Source organism: Suricata suricatta, chromosome 5, assembly GCF_006229205.1.
Source record: "Suricata suricatta isolate VVHF042 chromosome 5, meerkat_22Aug2017_6uvM2_HiC, whole genome shotgun sequence".
In the NCBI taxonomy this organism is placed as follows: Eukaryota; Metazoa; Chordata; class Mammalia; order Carnivora; family Herpestidae; genus Suricata; species Suricata suricatta.
In genome coordinates this window covers 115,238,358-115,263,774 of record NC_043704.1, presented here as the reverse complement: position 1 = coordinate 115,263,774, position 25,417 = coordinate 115,238,358, and the positions used below count along the sequence as shown (strand labels likewise).

Sequence of the window (25,417 nt, the reverse complement as noted above, 5' to 3'; positions counted from 1 at the left end):
AATACTGACTCCCATGATGTTTAGGGGCATGAACAACAACTCAGTTGAACAAAAAGACACATCAGTACATCAGTTCCATATTTCACATGTGCCAGTGTGTGAGCTGTGCACTAAAACCAAGAAAGAAACAAAAATGGACCTACTCGTTAGATAAGTTGGTTTCATGGATCTATGTTCCTTTAAGCCAGAGACCCTGTGGTCTCACATGGTATCAACAGTCCGGTATCTCACCTGATCTGGAACAGTATCTGCCTGATCACTTGGCAGTATTCTAGAAGGTTCTTTCCACAATTTGACCAAATGAGAAGTTCTGGGATACTATATATATTTATGAAGAGTATGAAAAGTCAATTTTTTCTCTCAAGGAAGTACTTGATTAACTAATACGCAACCAATTTTCAGTAAGGAAAAGTAATAAATTATTATCAGTTCAGATCTGTGTTTCTATTGCGTGAAGGTCCTGTTTTTTACTCCACCAATCCTATTTCCTTCCTACATTCTTAAAAAGAGTGTTAAATATTGCTCATTAAAATACCATGTAAGATAAAATTAGAGAGTCAGTCCCTGGATAGGAGTAGCATATTTTATAACAGAGTGAAGAATAAAGGGATCTGGTATATATTGTCCTGCATTTTCACGTATGCATAACTTTGAAAAACTCAAAATATAAAATACAAGTTCACTACTGTTTTGACTGGCCTTCCTCATCTTTAGATAATTTCCTATTACTGAGCAACTAATACTTACTACAAATTCAATAATACTTAGCTTTTAAATAACTTCATAATATTTTTGCAAAATGATTACTTACATCTCATCAAGGTAATTCCCCTCCCCTATCCCACATAAAGCAGATGCAAGAAAAGGTATGTTTGCTTATTTTTTAGCAGAGCTTTACCTTGAGGTTGGTAGCATGAAGAACATGAAAAAAGTCTTCTTGCCTTAAATAAGCAGTAATCCTATAGAAGCCTCTTAGATAATAAAAGGATTAGTTAACTAGTTATTCTGAAAAAAAATTCTTAACAAGAAAAATGCTATGGTTATAAAATGCAAGAAAATATTCCAAATAATGCCAACTTAATTACCAATGTTACATAAACTTAAAAAAAAAAGGAAATATTACATAAACTCCCTAGGTACTTGTACTTACATGATTTTTATTTGGTATATGACTTAACCTTTTTAACTATATAGAAAATGGTATATCAACAGGCTCATACATCTTTTACATAATTACTATATTTATATATACATATGCATATATACATACACAGAAAATAAATTCATTACTTAAGTTTTCAAAATTCTTTTTCCAACAAACATTAGGTTTCGTTCACTAAGACAAAACAAGTTCTCCGTGTGGTCCCCAGACCAGCACCATCAGCATTACATTGAAAATACTTAGATGTGCACAACTTCAGACTCTCCTCTAAACCTACTGAATGAGAAACTGTGGAGATGAGCCCAGCAACCTAAAATGTATCAAGGCCCCCAGGGGATTCCGGTGCGCTGTTAAAGTGGAGAAGCGTGCTCTAAGAGATCCTTAGCTTCAGACTTAATTTCAACGAACATATATTATTCTGCTGATCCAAAATTGAATAGAAAAAATATTTCTAAGAGCAGAAAGGCAGTAAGTTAAAAAACTGAACCATGCAAGTGTGATAGACATCTCAGATATCAATCTAACAACTGAGTTTCCTTTAAAAAGTAAAAGGAACATAATAAGAGCTAATGCCAATGCACTGCTTGCTATCTGGGTGCCAGACATGGTCATAAGCACCTTATTTATAATAAGATATTTAACCCTAAAAACAACTCATAAAGGTTATACTATTATTCTGCTCATTTTACAGATAGGGAAACTAAGGCATGGAGAGGTTCATTATGACTGTCCAAAGTACGGACCTGGTGAGAGGAAAGTGAGGCACAGAGTAACACATAGCAGAGCTGGGATGCTAATTCTTTATTTTTTTAATGTTTATTTATTTTTGAGAAAGGGAGAGAGCGAGCATGAGGAAGGGGCAGAGAGAGAGGACAGAGGATCTGAAGCGGGCTCTGTGCTGACAGCAGACAGTCCAATATGGGAATCAAACTCACGAACTGTGAGACCATGACCTGAGCCGAAGGTGGACCTTAACTGACTGAGCCACCCAGGCACCTCTGGGATGCTAATTCTAATTGGGTATTTCCACAGTCCCTAATCTTAATTATGAGGAAATCTATTATAAGGACATTTATTACAAGCTTATAATAAATTATTTTAAGTACTTAATTTTTATTAGTTTGTTAATAAACAAATAAATTATTTGTTTCTGAAAAGCAGTGCATAGGTATAAAAACACTATCTGTAGATGGGTGAAAATGGAGACCTTTGGGCTAATCAGACCAATCCACATGTTAGGATTTGGCCAGCAAAGTAGTTTGCTTATTTGTTTATTTGTATTTTAGTTTGAGGCATTAGATTGGGCTGCACTTCCTCCCTCAGTCTCTGATGTCTTACACTTGCAGCACAAAAGGTCTGGTTCAAGTAAACAATAACCAAATCTGAACCATAAAGAAGGTCACAGCCCCTCAATAAACTCTCAGATCTTAACCAGTTTATATACTCAAAACCCTGTGAATGAAGGAGGGACCAGGTCCTCTTGAGGAAGGACCCTGAGACATTTCTAAAAGCTTTTACTATTGGGGTTCTGGGTGCTTCAGTCAGTTAAGCAGCTGACTCTTGATATCAGTTTAGGTCATGATCTTATGATCATACGATCAAGTCTCTGTGTGGAGCCTGCTTAAGATTCTCTCTCTCCCTCTTTCTCTCTGCCCCTCTCCTGCTCACATGTGCACTCTCTCAAAAAATAATTTTTTTCTTACTGTTAATATTTCTTTCAGTCTTCCCCAAAAGGACCTATGGCCTTTTACCAGCATAGCTAACTGTGCATTGAGGAAAAGGAAATAATCAGATCTTTTTGAGACTACTTGTCACTGCCTCTGAACTAATTCCAAGAGACCCCAAATGTCACTGTGTCCATCAGTCAGAGCAGAGACTTAAAAGGTCAGGTGATCAATGGGGTTTTAACTCAGTTCTGTCTCACAAGGGGACCAGGGGTCCCTGAGCCCAGCCTGTGGTGATCCCCCAGCTCCAGAGTGCACTCTTGGAAGATACATTCAGCAGCTGGCACAATTTCCACATTGGCTCCCTGACATGTGGATTGAAGGCTACTATGGTGGCAAGGGCCCAGCTGAAGCTCCTATGGCCTCCTCTGTTCAGGAAAATAATAAAGCAAAAGCAGGGGCGCCTGGGTGGCTCAGTCAGTAAATCATCCGGCTTTGGCTCAGGTCATGATCTCACAGTTCGTGGGTTCGAGCCCCGTGTGGGGCTCTGTGTTGACAGGTAGCTCAGAGCCTGGAGCCTGCTTCACATTCTGTCTCCCTCTCTCTCTGACCCTCCCATGCTCACTCCTCTCTGTCTCTCAAAAATAAGTAAAAAGCAAAAAAAAAAAAAAAAAAATTTAAAAAATAAAGCAAAAGCAATATTCCATTCCTGGAGTTATCACAGAGATTAGAGCCACCATCAAGGACTTGAAAAAGAGTAAGAGTGGTGATTCCTGCCATGTCCCCATTCAATTCGCCTATCTGGCCTGTGCAGAAGACAGATGGATCTTGGAGAAGGACATTGGATTATCATAAGTTTAACCAGGTGGTGACTCCAATTGCAGCTGCTGTACCAGATATGGTTTCATGGCTTGAGCAAATCAACCCATCTTTGGGTCCTCGGGATGCAGCTATTGATGTGGCAAATGTCTTTTTCTCTGTCCCTGTCCATAAGGTCCACCAGAAGCAGTTTGCTTTCAGTTGGCAAGGCCAGCAACACCTCTTCACTGTGCTTTCTCAGGGGTATATCAACTTTCTAGCCCTGTGTCATCATTGAGTTCACAGGGACCTTTATCACCCTTTCCTTCCATAAGACATCACACCGGTCCATTACATTGAGGACATCATGCTGATTGGACCTAGTGAGCAAGAAGTAGCAACTATTCTGGACTTACTGGTAAGACATTTAAGACATTCCTATCCTGCTTATCAGAGGATAGGAAATAAATCCAACAAAAAATTGGGTCTTTTACGTCAATGAAATTTCTAGTGGTTCAGTGGTACTGGGCATATGGAGACATCCTTTCAAAGGTGAAGGATAACTTGCTGCATCTGGCCCCTCCTACAACAACAAAAAAGTGCACAATGCCTAATGGGACTCAGTATTTTAAAGGCAACAAACATATTCCTTATTTGGGAGTGTTTCTCCAGTCCATTTACCAAGTGACCCGAAAGGCTGCTAGTTTTGAGGAGGACCCAGAACAAGAGAAAGCTCTGCAGCAGGTCCTGGCTGCTATAAAAGTTACTCTGTCACTTGGGTCATATGATCCAGCACATCCAATGGAACTAGAACTGTTGGGGGCAGACAGGAATGCTGTTTGGAATCCCTGGCAGAAATCACCTATAGGTGAATTTTAATGCAGGCCCTTAGAATTTTGGAACAAAATCCTGCCATCCTTAGCAAGAGAAATACTCTCCTTTTGAAAAATAGCTCTTGGCTTGCTCCAGTAGAGACCAAACACTTAAACATGAGCACCCAGCCACCATGGAACGTAAACTACCCATCATGAACTAGATGTTATCTGACTTACCCAGCCATATAGTTGGATGTACACTGCAGTGGGCCCATGCTCATGGAATCCACCACTGTTCCTCATCATCCTGAAGCAGCTGACTGATAAAATGATGGAGTGGCCTTTTGAATACTTGGTTGTAATACTAAGTGGCAATTCCCAGCAACTCTAGAAGGTTCTCCAGGAGGCTGTATATACTTAGGATCAGCATCCAATATATGGGTCTATCTTTCCTATCACCAGGATTCTTCAGTGCAGGAATCAAGAAATGGGAATGGTTAACTATTTATTAAAAAAAAATATATATATATATATGGAAACCAACTTGGTAATAAACTATTTAATTAAAAAAAAAAATTGGAATGGCACCACTCACAATTAGCCACAGTGACCCATTAGCAAAATTTCTACTTCATTTTTGCAACGTTATGCTCTGCTGACCTAGAAGCCTTAGTACCAGAGTGAGGAATGGTTATACCAGGAAACAAAGTTAACGATTCAATTGAACTGGAAATTAAGACTGCCACCCTGGCATTTGGACATTTCATGCCTTTAAATTAATAGGCAAAGAAGGGAGTTAGTGTGTCAGCTGAAGTGACTGATCCTGGATACCAAGGGGAAATTGGACTGATACTCAACAATGTAACAAAGATGGCTGGATACAGGAGACCCCTTAGCCCATCTCTTTGTATTACCATGGCTGTATATTAAAGTCAGTGGAAAACTAAAATAGCCCAATCCAGACATGACTACTAATGTCCCACATCTTTTAGGAATGAACCTTTGTGTAATTCCATTAGGTAAAGAACCACAAACAACTGAGGTGCTTGCCAAAGGCAAACATAATACAGAATAGGTAGTAGATGAAAGTAATTACAGATGTCAGCTATGACCACATAACAGAGACAATAATTGTAATTGTTATGAAAATTCCTTCTTATTTTGTTATGTGTATGTGAATAGCATATGTTCCCTTATAACATAAAACACATTAACTTATTACCATGGTATTTAAATATTACTAATTTTATATCATAATATTTAAGTTAAGGATATCAGAGCAAGAGTAAACATCAATTAAGAACTTTATCTTTTCTTCTGGGGAATGGGTTAGTGCATTTTAAATGGTAGGTAGAATAGTTGTATCAGACATGCCTTGTTATTGTCTATATTCGGAAATTAAGTATGGTTTAAGGAGATGTGTATGGGTGTCAAGTAGACAAGGAATGGACTTGTGATAGTTAATTTTATGTGTCAACTTGACTGGACCATGGGATGCCCAGACATTTGGATAAACATTCTGGGTGTGTCTGTTAGGGTGTTACTGGATGAGATTCATATTCAACTTGGTAGGCCGAGTAAAGCAGATGGCCTTTCTCAACGTGGTTGGTCCTCATCCAATCAGCTGGATGACTGAATAAAGAAAAAAAAAGGTAGGATAAGGGGAAATTTTCTTTGTCCACTTCTCTGACCTGGGACATCAGTCTTCTGCTGCAGTCATAATTGGACTTGACCTGGACCACACCATCAGCTCCTCTGGGTCTCTAGTTTGCCAACTGCAGATTGTGGGACTTTTCCATCTTCATACGCATGTGAGCCAATTCCATGTATTTATTTTGTTTTTCTGGAGAACCTGAATAAAGATACTTTCTGAGATTTAGCCATCATCCAGGTTGTATCGTATATCAGTACTTTTTCCTTTTTGTCACTGTATGGCATTTCATTCTGGGATTATAAAACACGGTTTTTAAAATCTATTGATGCACATTTTGAGATCTCTGCATTTGGGGCTGTGAATACAGCTGCTAGAAACACTGTGTATGACCTTTGGTAAACACTTGTACATACTTTTCTTAAGTATATGCCTAAAAGTTAAATAGCTGAATCACAGAGTACTTGTATGTCTGGTTTTATTAGATACTTACAAATGGCTCTCCAAAGTGGTTGAAACAATTTGCGAGAGTTCCAGTTGCTCCACACTCTCACTAACACTTGGTTTTGTCAGTCTTTTTAATTTTAACAATTCAGGGCAGGCAAATTGTGAAGTAAAAGCATAATAACCCTGCCTATGTTCAACTAAGCAACTCTCCTGTATGTCTTCCATTTCTCTTATCCCTAGGGCCTTCCACTGTCTTTATGGAGCTGCTAGATTTACCCTAATCTCTCCTTAAGATGTTAGTTGATAAAACTAAAATGATAAATTAGAAGACAGTAAGCATCATTAATGTAAAGATGCTGTTTCTTTTTTAAATTTTTTAATGTTTATTTATTTTTGAGAGAGAGAGAGACAGAGTGTGAGCAGGGAAGGGCAAAGAGAGAGAGAGAAAGAGAGAGAGAGAGAATCCAAAGCAGGCTGCAGGCTCTGAGCTGTAAGAACAGAACCTGACATGGGGCTTGAACTCACCAACTGTGAGATCATGACCTAAGCCGAGGCTGAGGTTGGTCGCTCAACTAACTGAGTCACCCAGGTGCCCCTGAAGATACTGTTTTAAAAATGTAACTAGTTGCCCACATTAATGTCAGTCAATTTCATATAACATTCTGTTTTGCAGGCTGTTTTGAAGAAAAAGAAAATAAAAATGAAAAAAACAGGACATTTGCTAAGTAGTCATTAGTGCTATTTACAAACTCTTTTCTTTCCTTCCAAAAATATTCTAAGATTGCATTTTTCTGCTCATTTGAAGTTGGCTGTTTCTACATGGCTCACACTGACCAATGAACTGTGACTCTAAGTGAGATGTTCCACTTCGGGGCAGAAAATTGAAGAACCAGTGTGCGCGTTGCCTTGTGCACTGCCCAATGCCTTCTTAGCACTAATGTATGATTGGGTCAAGATGGAGTCTTTACTAGCACAAGTCTTTGAGACACTGTGACGAGCAGAGGTGTTCTAATAACTTGCACTGGACACACAGGACACACAGGGACACCTGGGTGACTCAGTCGGTGGAGCACTGACTTTGGCTCAGGTCATGATCTCTCAGTTTGTGAGTTCCAGCTCCTGGTCAGGCTGCGTGCTGACAGCTCAGAGCCTGGAGCCTGCTTCGGATCCTGCGCTCCATCGCTCTCTGCCCCTCCCCCACTCTAGCCCTCTCACATATGTGTGTCTGTGTGCGCACACACACCTGCTCACGTGCTCTCTCTCTCTCTCAAAAATATTTAAAAAAAGAAACAAACATTTTTTTTCTTATAAGCCCAAGACTTTGGGGTTGTTTGTCACAACAGCATAACCTAGCCTACCCAGACTGGCAGTCTGTCCATGTAAACCTCACTCCAATGACTCCATCTGCTTATGCTAAATATAAGGTTCCCTCTTTAGATGCCATCTGTAGTCTCCTGTTTGCAGCTGTTCCTGGTATTCTTCCTTGCTCACTTATATCCTTACGAGGTTCTACGAATTTTGTTTTTAATAGACTTCATTTTCCAGAGCAGTTTTAGGGTCACAGTAACATTCATGAGAATATATATATATGTATATATGTATATACACACACATATATATGAAAATGAATATATTTTAATAAAGTATTTTTTAATAAAGAAAGCTATACATTAGTACTGCCCCCATGTAAGTCTTGTTTTAGTCAGTTTTATGGTGAGGAGGGCAAAAGGCAGTTAGCAACAATAAATTTCTAAAACTAGTAAGTATTTTGTCATTTTAATTATTCTCTCTGGCATCCCTCATGTCCCTATCCTTGCATAAACAAGAGTCTAACATTGTTTATTTTCTAAATATTTTTAATCTTTAACAAAACAGAAATAGTGTTCAATGACTGTTAGCTAAGACAACTTAGCAAACATGCTCTTGAAACTTTCAAGAAAAACATGGTTTCAGCATTTTGTCCAAGATAAATTTTTCCATGCCTTGGATTATAAAAGTTACTATGATATCAGTTGAGGTTTTACCTAATAAAATATTAATGGAAACATTTTCGGAGGATCTGGAATTCCCTATGAATTCCACATGACAGAAACATCATATATGTCATCTTAAGTAGGAAATAAAGGAGTATCTTTTTAGCTATTGCCAACCATTAATAATTCATATGGAAAAAATTATTTTAACTGTTACATTGATGTTTGAACATTCTGTTTTATGTTCTTGACACTATAATCTGTGTACCTTTTTCACAATTTTATCACTTCCATTTCTGGCAAGGTTGCAAAGTAGATAATGTGAAAACCTAAAAGTGATGATGAAAGTATAATTACAATCTACTAACATGCAAAGCCAAGTTTCTAGAAATCCGTAAGGCTACAGGGAAAAATCTGAAAATCCTGCATATTACACAGAGGCTGACATGGTCTTTGGCTTCTGAGAGGTGCTAATTCTAATTTTCCCTTAACAAAGGAATTTGATTTCTCCAATCACCACAGCAGGGCAGTGGTGGGGCCTTGGGCCTGAGCAAAGGGTGTATTGTATGCTATCATAGATCTCCAATAAGGGGGGAACCCTCAAAGGGAGACACTCCAGTATAAAGGGTAGATAGATAACAAGGATTAAAAGAAAGCTTGACTCTTTTGGCCTACAGGACCAAATCTAGGAACTGTAAGAAAATTTAATGGGCAATCTTTATACTGTCTAATTATAGAACAAGAGTTTAGAACTTGAGATTTATTTTTTCTTTTTCAAGCTTACACAGAGATTTCAATATTTACATAGAGATGTTAGCAGGGAAAATTGTTCACTGAGAATTCATAAATCAAGATGTGTGCTCATCATTTTGGGGTTTATATTCAAAATACACACATGACTCAGGAAACACCAAACTGGAAGAATAACACATGGTCTTCCTTTGGTGCCAACACTGGGACACTGGCAGAAGCAAGAGCAAACCTGTCAGAGAGAGCACACCCGCAGGCAAGCCGTCCTCAGAGCCACTGGGGCTTCCCAGCTCTGATTCTAAACTGGAGAGTGTGTGAAGTAATCTGCCACCATTTTACTTCATTCTGATCTGTGTTAACATATAAAGAAATTAATGTCACACCTATGAAAGAAGACACAGGGCATAGTGGTTTAGGGTGTCGCCTCTGGAGACACTTTCAAATAATGGTTTTGTGAGTGACTTTGCACAAGGTATCTAACCTCAATTTTCTCATCTCTAAAAAGGGAATTATATTTTCTATAATATTCATTCATTTATTGGGAGAGAGAGAAAAAGGTGAGCATGGGGGAAGGGGAGAGACAGACAGACAGACAGACAGACACTAGATCTCAATTAGGCTCTACTCTGCCAACATGGAGCCAAAATCAAGAGTTGAACGTTTAACCAACTGAGCCACCCGCTACCCCTAAAAGAGGTATTATCACAGTTTCTATCTAACAGGTTTATTATAACAATTAAATGAGTTAACATGTGTAAAGTAGGGGATGCTAGGGTGACTCAGTCAGATGAGCGTCCAACTTCAGCTCAGGTCATGATCTTGCGGTTTGGTTTGTGGGTTCAAGCTCTGCATCAGGCTCTGTGCTGACAGCTCAGAGCCTGGAGCCTGCTTCAGATTCTATGTCTCCCTTCTCTCTCTGCACCTCCCTTGCTCACACTCTGTTTCTCTCTCAAAAAGAAAAAGAAATATATATATATATATATATATATGGAAAGTAGTCAGGACCAGAACCATGTCTAAAAGGTAGGGGGCACCGAAAAGGACAGCTGCTTTAATCATCATTAGCATCACCACAGTCAATGCTGCTATAGGTTACTGGTTACATTATTCCAACTATTCCATGATTATGATGTTTCTTTTCTAAATTGATCCAGATGCATATCCTTCGGGCCTGGAATTAAATCTTAAGGTAAACCTAGCAACTGTACATAACAAAATTATATGCTTTCACATGACTGGCTCCTTTATTGAGAAGAAACAGAACTAAGAACTTCAAGAAAATTGAATGGGCCACCATAGAGCTAGTTAATTACAGAATATGTGTTTAGAACTTGCTATTTATTTTTTGTTTCTTTTTTAAGCTACTTGTATATAGATTTCCAGTGCACCTCATTTGCCTTATAAATGTGTTATATTAACGTACACACATTTTGGTTCCTTAGAATCCAGAAAGTGTTACATGGGAACATCCTCTACGATATACACAGGGTTGAGTACATTGAAGACAGCGTTTACCCCAAGAGTGGAAGCATCGTGGTCATCCCAGGCCCAGCACCGGCCTCTGCCCCCACCACACACACCAGTGGCCGCAGACCAGCAGCCTACTCGGGAAGCTGGCAGAACGCGGTCAGGACAGCAGGCTGCCTCACCAGGCTTCTGCTGGGGACTTTGAGACTCGTTATCTCTACAGCTCTTGCGTCAGCTAATTCCACCTGTTCTGCTTCCCCTCTCCCAGGAGCGCTCATGTCTCTCTCTTTCTTTCTAACTCCTTTCATTGCAATTACATCAGAGGGAAGAAATTCCTCAGCACCCAATCCCCTTGCTATTAACTCCTGGTGAAGTTCAGCTTTGTCTCTAAAAAAGATGAGGCGATACCTCTATCATAAAGTGGTACCTAAGTGCAAAATGATAAATTTGCATTTATTTTATATCAATCATCCTTTATGAGTTTCACACTATAATTTTATATTTGCTTATTTTACACTTGGGACAGAATACTGTAAATCTTTGAGTCTCCTTAAATACCTAGCATAGTATTTATAAATATTTCATCATATTGCTGTATTTATAAATGATATTGTAAACCTCATTTCACATACACAGGAAAGTGTACTGAAACAAGATCATTCTGAGGTTGGTTTGTCCCTGTACAAAACACTCTAAAAACACTTTAATATTAGGTTACCTCAAAAGCAGAATCTGAACCCCAGTCATGGGTTGAATGTGGCCCACACACTCCCATCACATTTTCTTTCTTCTTGTTTTGGATGCTGTGAAGAACCCTGAACATTTACAGGACTGGACAGCAAAGCCAGTGGGGACACCAGGAGGACACTCCATCTCAGCTGCCAATGCACAGCAGGGAGGAAACGACAGACATGTATACACGCACACACCACCAAGATGTGCTCTAAGCCCTTCAAGGACTAGGGAAATTACTGCTGCGCAAGATAGTCCTCCGTGGGCCTCTCGTACTCCTACACGCCTCGCTGTGTGTGCCAACAACGCAAGGCCTTGACCGCTCTTTCCCTTGGCCATTTGTCAGGATTGACTTAGCAGGGAGCAATCTTAAGGGATGAGGTCACCTTCCTTCAGGATACAGAGGAGGACTACAGTTCTTTCTCTAATTCTACACTGGGTGTGGTTATGAAGAGGATTTTTGTGGTGAAGGACCAGTCAGATATCTGTATTGTAGTGGTGGACAAAGGGATCTACATAGGTAATCAAACCTCTCAGGACTAAAACCACACGCATGCATGCGTGCACATCCCCCCTCCCCCCCCCACAGAAATACAAGTGACATTGGAGAAATGAGAAAAAAACATCTTTCATGGGATAAATGTTCCATAAATTGAGGTTTGTAATTTTGATTAGTTTTACTACATCATGGCTTACTTTAACCTTGAAAGGCTACATTTATAGGATTTGAGGTGAAAAAACAAAAAACAAGTCATAAATATGAAGAAGAATTCCTTATATCTTCAAAAGGATTGAGGATTAAAGGTGAAGATTTGTGAGAGGAAGGCAAGTTGGCAGAGATAGGGAGCCCCTTACTTTTTGCCCACTCACATCTCCCAAACAAAGAAGGACTGAAGCCATAAGACACGGAACAGCAAGACACTGGGAGGAAGAGAGACAGAGTCCACCAAAAAGACAGCCTCATACGTGCGTGATTGCGAACTAGGGAAGATAAATACAGGCCGGGACCCAGAGGCGTGGAGGGGAGGGAGCCGCCTCTGCGGAGAGATGAGGGGAAGAGAAAGAGAGGCTGAAACTGCTCACAAAACGGTCTCTGGAGGAAAGAAAAACCCATGGCCTGGACGGAGAGGGATCCTATCATCCCATGTGTAACCGCAGGGCATTCGGAGAGAGATCCTTTCTCTAGCTGTGGTGCGTTCCTTGGGCTAGGTGCCCTGGTCCCAGGAGGTACCAGGAAAGCCTGCTCCCCTACTTCCCCTACTTGATCCCTTGTTAGGAAGCCGCCCAGCCTGCAGGAGTACATTTTGGGTGGTATCAATCTAGAGATGAGGCCAGGCTTGCGAAATACAACTTGGCCCACCTTGGCTATGCCTGTGGCACAGGGAGATCAGACCCAAAAGGAGTAACAACGCTTGGTTTGAGAAGGGACTGGAGTGCCGACACTTTTCCCCCCACAACCACCAAGGCGGGGCCTCAGGGAGTGGCCCTTGGGACCCACAGTGGAAGGGAGACCTGCCTACACCAAACCACATCCATCCATGCTGGAGAGCTGCCGTTCTTCTTCTTCTTCTTCTTCTTCTTTTTTTTTTAATAGAGCCCATGGCAAGATCAACAATGGGAGAGGGGAAGGGGGGAAATAGGGAGACCATTTGCAAATCATGAGAAACTCTTGAATAATGAAAACAAACTGAGTGCTGAAGGGGGAGGGCAAAAGGGAAGGCAGGTGATGAGCATGAAGGAGGGCAGTTGTGAGGAGAAGCACTGGGTGTTTTATGGAAACCAAGTTGACAATAAAGTATAAAAAAAAAGAAGAAGGGAAACCAGAGCATGACTAATCCGAGGTGACCAATTCACGAGCCGCCCAGATCTATGGTACCAAAGCCTTACAGAGCCTCAACTTTACCCTCTTCAGTGACGCAGCAGCTTCACTGCAGGGGGCACTCGAAAAGCAAGTTATGTAGTGACGACCAAAGATGAGATCCTAGAAGCCGGCACCTTACCCATAGGAATGGTCAGCACAACGGGCTGAATTATATGCCCTAGGCCAGGCCCTCACCATCAGTGATGGCAAATGAGTCAATATCTACACTGACTCCCAGTATGCCTTCACTACTGCACACATATATGGGCCTCCTCACCGTGGTGGGGATCTGAGCCACGACCTCCACCAGTAGTTCAAAGACCGACCACAATCCACAGCGATAATGGGCCTGTGTTCATGGTGGACATTACACAAACAGGCCTCAAAGCTCAGGGAAATTAGAGTGGATGAATTGAACCCTCAAAGGGAACCCTAGCCGAGTTCTGTCAGGAAACAGACCTCCTGTGTGTTGTTGCACACCAGGAACTCAAGGTTTCTCCCCTTTTGAACTACGTCTAGGGAGCCTCCCAGGGAACCTACACCAAATAGGGAATTAGGGAATAAGAGAACAAGTTCAAGCTTTAGGGGCCACCCTAAATGAGTTACAACAATATGCCACAGAGAGGGCCCCAATCTCTTTAGGATCCCCAGTACACACCTTCTCACCAGGGGACTCAGTCTGGGGAAAAGATTGGAAAAAAGACCCTCTCAAACCACAGTGGACTGGGCCTCATACCTGACCACCCCTACTGCCCTCAAGGTCACAGGTATCACTCCATGGGTCCACCATTCCAGAGTTGAGAGGGCCAATCCTGAGGAGTTCCAGACTTGGAAGACTGACCCAAGTCCAACGAACCTGCTCAAAGCAACTTACCAGAAAGTCTTAGATTCTTGGGATCTTCAGTCCTGCTCCAGCCACACCCCAGAAGCTGGGTGGTCTATGCATGGCAGAAGTTGAGGAATCACTGGTCCAATAAAATAAATAGAGACTGTCCTTACTCCTTGGGATCAGACTGGCAGAGGTTGCCCCAGAAAGCTGGGGAAACAGGGAGAGGTTCCTGTTCGCACTCACCTTCCTCTTATGGGTAGGATGTTTTGTTGGTATTGGTTGCCTCTAATCTGGGCCCCTTTTGTAAACCTTCAGCCCTAAGGCCCAGGGTAAATAAGCAGTGGTGCCACCTGTCCTCCTAGGGGCAGGAATAGCCATGGGGATAGGGACTGGCATAGGAGGCATGTGACTATATCATAAACTGTCCCAAGAACTCAATGAAGATGTGGAACGAGTGGCTGACTCCCTAGTGTCCTTGCAGAGCCAAATAAGTTCCCTGGCAGGAGTTGCCCTCCAGAACAGATGGGCACTTGACCTCTTCACTGCTGAGAAAGGGGGCACCTGCGTCTACTTCAGAGAATCAGTTGGAAACAGTCACAACCAAAGTCAGGGAACTAAGAAAAAGGATACAATGCAAAACTCCGTATGGCCCGAGTGCCAGCCCTGCAAGGCTACCAGCCCATAATAAGTGAAGATAATGCCCTCTAATATAGCCTAGATCTGTTTAAAGGGGCATCGAAAGGGGGAATGATAGGGAAAAATTGTGTTATAAGATGACTGACAAGACTGATAGGGGAATTCCAGTCCCTGCCCAAAGACTTCCCTTCTAGGTTCTTCTTCTTGCCCTGCTTGCCTGGTGTGCCAAATTACTAATGTGGAACTAACAGACTGTAAATTGTCCCCCATGCTTGTGCTCAGGACTCAGACCTCTGGAGAGTGATCTCCTCTAAGTCTGCGGTGTGAAATAAGCCTCCTGCCTTCCAAGATCTCCAAGGCGCGCTTGATTTTTCTGCCAAGTAATCCAGACCAGGTTCTGTAACAAAACTCCAAAAAAAAAAAAATAATACATTAAAAAAGACTAATTTAAAAAGACTACCGTAGATTTGAAAAGATATTGAGTTTTGGCTTTACATCAGATGGAATTCAAATGAGAAAATTAAGCTGTATTTCATACCATGTTAGCATTATATCATCCCCAAAGCTCTTCATTGCAGAGGTCTTTTGCATTTTCAGGGCTTAGGCTGCATACAGTAGAATCTAAGCCAGTGGAACCTTATAAAGTGGGAAGGAGGGGCGCCTGGGTGGCTCAGTCGGTTGAGCCTCCGACATCGGCTCAGGTCAGATCTCACGTTTATGGAGTCGAGCCCCGCGTCGGGCTCTGTGCTGACAGCTAGCTCAGAGCCTGGAGCCTGCTTCCGGTTCTGTATCTCCTTCTCTCTCTGCCCTTCTCCCTCTCCTGCTCTCTCTTTGTATCAAAAATAAATAAAACATTAAAAAATTTTTTAAGTGGGAAGGAGACATGGGTCGGATAGGATGAGGTTGGTGAAGTTGTAGTTTCCTGCTTTTGCAGGTTGCCCTGATAAACGGTATCCCACAGCAAGAGACCATCAACATGGACAACTGCATCCCACGCTGCAGCTGCTCAGTATCTTGCTTTTCAATTCCACCTCTGTCAACAGCAATGTGCTAGCAAAGCTCAATGAAACCACAAACTTTCAAGCCCACACCATAGACATCTGAAGCTTCAATTACAAAACCAGAAGAATGGTTGGCCTTTCAAGCTATGTATGTATCAGAAGGTGTCCGATCCACCAGGCAAAGGAGCTGCTAGATATGTGACCTTGCAATTCTTGAGACACGAGACTTGGGAACCTGCACATGCAGGGTCCTGTTTCCAGTACCTTTGGCTGTGAGTAGAGAGAGAAAAAAAAAGCCAGGGGGTCAGCATTTGGACAATTCCTTCTGATTCTTACTTACCAGGTGCAGGAAAAATAGTTTCTGCAAATCTTTTGCAGCTACTACTCTCCCTCATCTTCCTCTATGGGTTTAACATGAAACTGTTGGAAGAGGATATCCTTTGACAAGAAGGTGGGCTACATGGAGGAGGACAGGACTGGTGGCTGGCCAACAGCGGCCACTGGCACACTTCAGACAGCATGGACAGCGGTCCAGAGTGTGGGTTCAAATTCCAGATGTCCTTAATGGGGGGTGAATCAGGCAATCTCCTTGTTCTTGGGCTATCCTATATAACACGGGTGTGGTCATAGTTAGACCCACCTTACAGAACTCTTGTGAAGATGAAAACAACCCCATTTAGAAAGCATTAAAAATGGTACCTGGCACAGGGCAAGCCTTCAGTAAAGTTCCATTATTACTATTATTTCAATAGACAAGATATACAAACTAATGAAAAGACCAAGAATAAATATCTATATTCAAAAATAGTATATAAAAATGTTCTTAGCCTTTCAGCCATGTAACATATATTACTGAGCACCCATACGTAAGAGTTTGTGCTGGGCTTCCCACTGTCACCACTAACTTCCTCCTCACCTCCACTGTTTATAATTCTAGCAGGTCAAGTTTCATGAGCATTGTTTTGCACTAAGCATAATACTGGAGTGGACTAAAATAAAATGGAAAGATTGCAGGGGGGTCTTTTTTATTCCTAGCTAACTGAAAGATAAAGGAGATAGGGTGCAGCTTAGGTGTCTGCAGGATTCGCTTTAAGATCAGCATAGTTTTATCACGTCATATTGTTCAGATGAATGGATTTAGTTTGCAATAGACTTAAAAGAGCAGGTGATACAAAGTGTTAAAAACATCTGAAAATCAGGAAAATATATTATCCATTAAATCTTTAACATATACATAGAGGTCTTCTTTTTTTTTGGTGACCCTGCAATATGAAAACAATATTTTTACTTTATGTTACAATAATGCTTTATGATAAAATGAGATATTTATACAGTTGTGTTTATGTGAGAGCCTTGATAAAGCTGTTAGTAAATAGGTTGATACTTTTAAAGTGTTCAAATTTCATAACTCATATTTCAAGTCGGGATACAGGCTGGGTTCATACAAGTTAATGTGCTAATAATCCTCACTAAATAAGTATGCTGTGCTTACAAATGAATCATTTATTAGTCTTTGCAGTAAAAGGCTAATATGTTAATTTTTTCTGTATCCTTAGATGGCTATTCCACTTTAATTGTTCCAGGTAAATTAAATCTTAGTTCACAATCTGAGTAGCTTCTAGAATGTAATCTGAAACACGCCTTCTTGGCAGCTCACAGGGGGAGACAGAACAAAAAGGCAGGAGCCTTTTTATATGTTTTGGACATTAACCCCTTATCAGATATATCATTTGAAATATCTTCTCCCATTCAGTAGGTTGCCTTTTCATTTTGATGATGGTTTCTTCAACTATGCAAAAGTTTTTCAGTTTGACTTAGTCCCATTTGCTTATTTTAGTTTTTGCTATACTTGTTTGATGAGACAGATGCAAAAGTACCACTAAGAACTGATGTCAAAAAGCTTACCGCCTTTGTTTTCTTCTAGGATTGTTATGTTAAATTATTTACAATATCAAATAAGCCTGGAAAAGATAGGTAAAACAGCCACATTTCAAAATTCCTGAACAGATACCTATTATTAAATATCAAGCTAAAACTAACTTCATTGACAAGAACAAAGAAATTAGAATTTTTAAAGAGAAAGATTGAATTTTTTTTCCCAGAAGTTTAAAGGATGTTTACAAGAAGTGGTGAACTGTATACAGATGTGGCATTTGCATGCTGGTAATTTAAGACCCCAATGATCAGAAATTTCAGTTTACTGGGTTTTAATTTTTGAATATCAATTACTAAAAATGTATGTTATATTACACAAAGTTTGTTCTCTGACCATAATGGAATTAAACTAGGGACCACTAAACGGATAACAGAAAAACCCCCAAAATGTAGAAATAAAATATTTCTGAATAATCCAAGGAAATTAGAAAATGTTTTTAAATCAGTAAAAACAATAGGTATTAATTATGGTGAACTCTCTAGGACTGTTTATTTTCCAAGGATCTTATCAACCCAAAGGCGATCATGCAGCAGTACCCCTGAAATTGACCTCATATTATACTGGGTGTACTCCCGATTACAATAGGCATAACTTCTTGGCACCACTGAAATATTTACTGATAACACTCTATTTATTAACTACTTGCAAATTGATTGATTTACATTTCTCATGCATATTTTGACAACCCTTAAAATAGAAACAGAAGCTTTCTTTTCTTCTTAAAAATGTGATTAGGGGTGCCTGGGTGGCTCGTCGGCTAAGCCTCCGACTTCGGCTCAGGTCAGATCTCACATTCGTGGGTTCGAGCCCCGCGTCAGGCTCTGTGCTGACAGCTAGCTCAGAGCCTGGAGCCTGCTTCCGGTTCTGTGTCTCCTTCTCTCTCTGCCCCTCCCCCTCTCATGCTCTGTCTCTCTCTGTATCAAAAATAAATAAAAACATTAAAAAATGTGATTATACCACTGTATATTTATTAAACTCAAGGTTGAACAGCTAGCTGGGATAAAATTTAGCTATGGGCAATGTTCATCTATTAGATCACATTGACATCAATTTTCAAGATGATGGATTTTGCTGCAAAAACACTGCACAGACGGTTTTAATTAAGGACTCTGTACATGTATCAGAAAACTGTGTCATGAACCATGGCGGGGCCCCCAAATTTCACCTCTGTCATCTCTCAAGTCATCATTTGTTCAAAGACACCTATTATTCTTTCCTCAGACAAGGGCCTATCCCTACTACCAAAATCCAATATAAGATAAAAAATAACTTCTGTTTTTAAACAGAAGAATATCTTTTATTTTATTGTATACATGTACTTATTCAATTACAGAAACATGTAACATTTAGGTAAGTAAATATGACCTCGGGAAATGATCCTAAGAACCTAAGACATGATCAAATGTACAGATTATTTCTTTTCTATTGGGTCCTTTTTGAAAAACATGCAACTATATAAACCTTCCACATGAAAACAATACAAAGGTAATTCAGAAAAAAACCTGAAATACAAATTAAAACCTTCTATAGCAAAATTTAAAAGAGGCATTTTGTTGTGACTTTTGTATTAGGTCAAAGAGTCGCAGATTTTTTTAAGTAAATATATTTTATAATATTAATTATGTATTAAACCAGCTAGAATTCTATTCTGGGATATCTAACATAGTAAATATTTTAAAAATAGATGATTAATAGGATAGATAATGTTCCTACAAACAACTGGTTTATCTCTCAAACTTTTTATCAATTTAATGAAAATATCTCTGAAATGTTTATTTTCCTACCTTCTCAAGCATTTAAATATTATCCAAAATGTTTCATAAAAAGAAAATAGCTAAATATATGTTTTAACAGTTATACTTGAATTTGTTCTGTGCAGTGTAAATACTTCATATTTTTCATCATGTTGAAACTCAAGAAAAATAATGCACATATTTCATAATGGTTAAGTATATGCATTATACTGAAACCTCTTAAAGGTATGGCTACTTTTGTAAAAATCATAAGATGTTTATAATATAATATGAAGAATTATAATGTGTATAATTTTGTTTTTAAAAGTCTGAAAAACCTAGAGGTAATAATAAAATGTTTCCTCTTCAACTTTTCTATACTACATGTATAATAGATTTTAATAATCTGAATAAAAAAATAAAAATAGAACTGCCACTGTACCATACACTTAAAAATGGTTAAAATGGCAAATTTTATATATATATATTTTTATAACAAATTTTATATGTATATTTTACAGCAAATAAAAAGGTAAGAACCAGTGTAATTTGAAGTCATCTATAGGAGCAGCAAAAACCCCTATTTACACTTAAAACTCACTAAATTAAAAATATAAAATAACATCTATTTGTTGTGATGACCTTGAAAAATTGAGTAAAAATCAATCTATGGAAAGAGTCCACCAGATGGATAGTTTATGCACACTCTTCGAAGTTCAATTCTCTTAATAAGTTTTGAATCCTGGCTCTTGTGGTTTATTGTCTGAGGAGTTTCATGAGTTTCTTGGTCACTTAAGATCTAGATAGTTGTGGCAACCCCAACAACACAACTCAGCAGGTACTCAGTGCAGAGAGGTGAGCTGAGAAAGAGAGAAGCTGTGGACGGCAGGGAGCTGTTTTTGCTTGTGGAAAGAGGACGGAGATTAAGGGAGAGTACAGGGAAAACACTGCCCACAAAAACAGCTGCAGAGAAAGTGGAGAAATGGAAACAGCCGCAGGGACTGAACTGAAAAGGGAGAAAGGGAAGAGAAGAGGGTTTAAATTCCAATAAGGCTCTATAAATAGGGGGAGCACAGAGTCTGAAACTCTGCAGTGGTGCTCTGGTGGGAAGGGCAAATGTCCAGGAGCAAAGTGAAGTCGGGGGGGTCCTCGGGCCACACAAGGAGAGGTGGTTGCCCTGCTGGGAGGACATCCGTAGAGGCTGTGTGGCCACCCCACAGCAAAGGTCCCAGCAGACCCCAGAGAACAACCACATCCATTGGTACTGGAACAAGGTTGTTATGGGTAAAGCCTGGTGCCAGTTGTGATTTTTCCATAATCACTAAAATGCTGCTATTACACGATCACATGGACATTTTCTGGGGTGGGCTGGCACCCAGCTGCAGTCTCTGGGCATCAGCAGTAGCATGGTCCTGTTAACATTCCTGGGTTCGGTCAGCGCCGTCATCGCTCAGTTGAGACCCTCTCCCAGGAGGTCTGAGCGGGTAAAAGCCACAGTCCTTCGGAAGTGAGGGGTTGGGAAACACCACTGCATGTGAGATAAAACTTTGGAAGGAAGTGCCACCTGGCAATCTGATGACTTGGTCACAGACAGTGTAAAAGCGAGAAGTGGATGAAAGCTGGAGACAAAGGATGGGTGTGCAATTATTGATTAGGGAAAAAAGAGTTCTAATACAGAGACTGGGTAGCTAGATGATGCCATTTTCACCCCTCTCGTGCATGTGCATTCTCACCTACAAGTGCCATAACAATTCACCCCAGTAAGCTAAGCAGCGCCATCTAGTGGAGAACAGAGCTGTTGTACCAAGCTCTGTCAAACTGGGCCAAACTCACTCATCAGAAACACCACAAGTCTCTCCACCTGCTTAGTTTACGAACTATAAAGTGCTTTCACAGTTTGACTTCCAGGAGAAAATGATGTGATTTCAATCATATTTCAGTCTGTTTGCTGGTCCATCTATCCAATTTCTTTTTCATTTCTTTTTCTTGAATACAGAAAGAAAACATTTATTTTTATTTTCAATTTTTATTAAAAATAGTTTCCTGTAAGTGCTGATGCATAGGGGCACATGCACCCCAATGTTCATAGTGGCACTTTCAACAATAGTCAAATCATGGAAAGAACCTAAATGTCCATCAACGGATGAATGGATCAAGAAAATGTGGTTTTTATATACACTGGAATACTACATGGCAATGAGAAAGAATGAAATCTGGCCATTCGTAGCAACGTGGATGGACCTTGAGGGTGTCATGCTAAGTGAAATAAGTCAGGCAGAGAAGGACAGATACCATATGTTTTCACTTATAAGTGGAACAGGAGAAACTTAGCAGAGGACTATGGGGGAGGGGAAGGGGGAAAAATAGTTGGGGAGAGGGAGGGAGGTAAACCATGAGAGACTCTTGAATACTGAGAACAAACTGAGGGCTGACGGGGGAGTGGGAGAGAGGAATGGGAGTGATGGGCATGGAGGAGGGCACTTGTTGGGATGAGTACTGGGTGTTTTATGGAAACCAACTTGACAATAAAGTATAAAAGAAAAAATATTTTATGTAATGTTCTTCTATTATATTTTTTAATTTTTTGTAAATTTTTCAAATTCTATTTTATTTCCATTGTTTCATTTTATTCTATTTCACTGTATTCATTTTTTCAAATGTTTTCCTATTTTTTCTCCCCACCCTTTTCTTGAATCTACCAAGCTCCTTTCAACAACAAGACCAACATACACCTAGGATTAGCACCAGTTATTTGATTTTTTGTGTGTATGTGCTGTTTTTAAGTTTTTAATTTTAATTTTTTACCTTATTAATTCCTTTTCTTCCTTCAAAATGACAAAATGAAGGAATTAACCCCAAAAGAAAGAGTAGGAAGAAACGATGACCATGGACTTTATCAACACAGATATAAGCAAGATGTTTGAACCAGAATTTAGAATCATGATAATAAGAATACTAGCTGGGGTTGAAAATAGATTATAATCCCCTTCTATGGAGATAAAAGAAGTAAAAGCCAGTCAGGATGAAATAAAAAATGCCATGACAGAGCTGCAATCTCAAATGAATGCCACAGTGGCAAGGATGGATGAGGCAGAACAGCGAATCAGCCATATAGAGGACAAACTTACAGAGAATAATGAAGCATAAAAAAGGGGAGACTAAGGCAAAAGAGCACAATTTAAGAATTAGAGAAATCAGTGACTCATTAAGAAGGAAGAACATCAGAATCATTGGGGTCCTAGAAGATGAAGAGAGAGAAAAAGGGATAGAAAGGTTATGTGAGCAAATCATAGCAGAAAACTTTCCTAACCTGGGGAAAGACACAGACATCAAAATCCAGGAAGCACAGAGGATTAATCCCACAAGATTAAAAAAAAATGACCATACACAAGACATATCATAGTCAAATTCACAAAATACTCAGTCAAGGAATGAATCATAATAACAGCAAGGAAAAAAAGTCCTTAACCTACAAGGGAAGACAGATCACGTGTGCAGCAAACCTATCCACAGAAACTTAGCAGGCCAGAGAGGAGTGGCAAGATATATTCAATGTACTGAATCAGAAAAATACGCAGCCAAGAATTCTTTACCCCCAAGACTGTCATTCAAAATAGGAGAGATTAAAAAAGTTTCCCAGACAAACAAACATTAAAGGAGTTTGTGACCCCTAAACCAGCCCTGCAAGAAATTTTAAGGGGGACTCTCTGAGGAGAGAAAAGATGAAAAAGAAAAGATCTAGATAGTTGTATTGGTTCAATAAGAAGTCAAATCCAATGACTATGAAGGATTCAGTCATTCCTATTCAGCACATTGGCACCTTAATAGTTTCCTGTCACATGTGCTGGGAATAGAAAAACTATCCTTAAAGTCACTATATAGGCTTTGCTCTAATAAGATAAAGATCTATGAGATAATGTAAATAAACAGATATCCATGATGTCAGAGTACCTTTTATTATTAGAACTGTAAATGTAATATATTTATTTTATTACATATTAGCATGGAATTGATCATTAAAAAAACCCTGAGAAGTGAATGCTTTTCACTATGACTAACTGACATTTGGCAAAATCTAATCAATTTTATATTACTGTTTTTGGAATCTACATGAATATATCCCTTATTTTATTCATGCTATGACTTTCCAAACAAACAGTACATCATAGAATATTTCCTTCTTTTCTTTTTGGCAAATGTTAAGGATTGTAAACGTCAGCTTCTGGCTTTATTGTAAAATAAAAGCATGAGACTGAATGGAAGCAAGCTGATAACCACCGTTCCTAGATACATTATTAAATATATTAAATTAGTTTAAATGGCTTAGAGACTATTAGGTCTCTCTCAATCTTAGCTTTCAGGGAAAATTGTTTTTGTCATTATGGAGTATAAAAATATTGGAAGAGAGTTGGGGAGAGAGAAGGACACAAAACCTGAGAGACTATTGAATACTGAAAACGAACTGAGGGTTGAAGGGGAAAGGGAGAGGGGAAAAGAGGTGGTGGTGATGGAGGAGGGCACTTGTGGGGAAGAGCACTGGGTGTTGTATGGAAACCAATTTGACAATAAACTATTTAAAAAATATATTGGAAGAGCAATATTCTCATGAAATTTATATAAAATGTATTATAAAATAGAATTGCCATGTTAATTATATATGGACTATTAACAGATAATGTCTTATTGTATTATCTATCTAGTCTTCTAGTATTAAAGATTATAATAAAGCAGGAGATCATGTGCCTATGGTTAAATCATGTTGACAAGAAATCTTACATTTATAAAAATGGACTTCTTTTGAATATGTGTTATCTGCAGACAAACACAGTAACAAAAAATTCAAGTGGTCACGGAGTTATCTGTATCATGAAAAATAAGGATTCCATCTGGCTAAATTGTGAAAAGAGCCCAAATGTCCATCAACTAATGAATAAAGAATATGTGTGTGTACATATATGCATATATGCTGGGAGCCGCACCGGCCTAGCTGGATGACACGGTCACAGTAAGGAAATGGTAGAGGTAGCACGGCTCCTGCCACAGGGGCGGAAGCTGGCATCTCCTTCTGTAAACGATTGCTCATGTAAAATTAAGCCTGTTGCCATTGATTAGGCCTCACAACGTTCCAAATCAGACCGATATCCCCCAGAAACCTCATGGGAGGAAGCATATTCCCACCTCTGTGAAGAGGAAGTTAAACAAGGCACTGCAGATGTTTGTCGAAAGGCTCTTCTATTGAGCTTCACAAACTTAAGACATGGAAATAAAGGGGGTTAAAGAACACAAAGATAATGTTTACCCTGGCCCGGAGACAAAAGCCTAACTTAGGAAATACAAACAAACAAGAGCCAGGCATAAGCTACTGCGCATACATATGCTAATTTGGTGCCCATTGTGAGGATAGGTAAGAGTAGTCACAACTTAAACTCATATGCCAAGGCCGGCTGGTCTAGGGCGCCTATGGCGCTTACACCTTCAACATCAAAGAACAAGGTTGACAAAAGGTTTACTTACTAACCCTCACGAAAGTATTCTTCCTCTTGTGAGCCAAATAGAATGCCTCCTAGCCCTGTCTATGACTGAATTTTAGCATCATTGTTATAAAATGTGTTTGCTATCTGCTTCTCACTAAAAACATCTTGCTATCTTCTTAGTTGTAAGATTTACTACTGGTTCAAACAAATGTGTATGTTACCTGCTTTTCATTGAGAATATCCTGTTATCCTGTGATGTGTAAGTTACCTCATTGTAATTAGAGTAGTTTTGAAGAAATGCCTCTGTAAAACCTGTTTCTGCACCGTTTTCAAAGCACCTTTATCACTGAGAATTATTTGTAAAAGTTCCACCTTTTGATGTGATAAGTCTATAAACAAAGGCCCAAGACCTGGCTAGGGAGGAGTTAGATGGAGGAGTGAGATGGAGATATAAGAAGATCCAGGAGGAGTTAGTTGGAGATATAAGA

General features: G+C 39.7%; 1 long non-coding RNA gene and 1 pseudogene across 1 annotated transcript; one reads left to right on the top strand and one right to left on the bottom strand.

Moving 5' to 3' along the window:
- Positions 1-4,660, top strand: part of LOC115291249 — a 37,236-nt pseudogene extending 32,576 nt beyond the window's left edge.
- A 1,038-nt stretch (positions 4,661-5,698) lies between these two features.
- LOC115292800 lies at positions 5,699-14,826 on the bottom strand. The gene is made up of 3 exons (XR_003909140.1): positions 14,780-14,826; positions 14,195-14,258; positions 5,699-6,291 (listed from the first exon to the last, which is right to left on the bottom strand). It is a non-coding gene; the product is annotated as an uncharacterized LOC115292800 (long non-coding RNA).
- Positions 14,827-25,417: the final 10,591 nt, after the last annotated feature.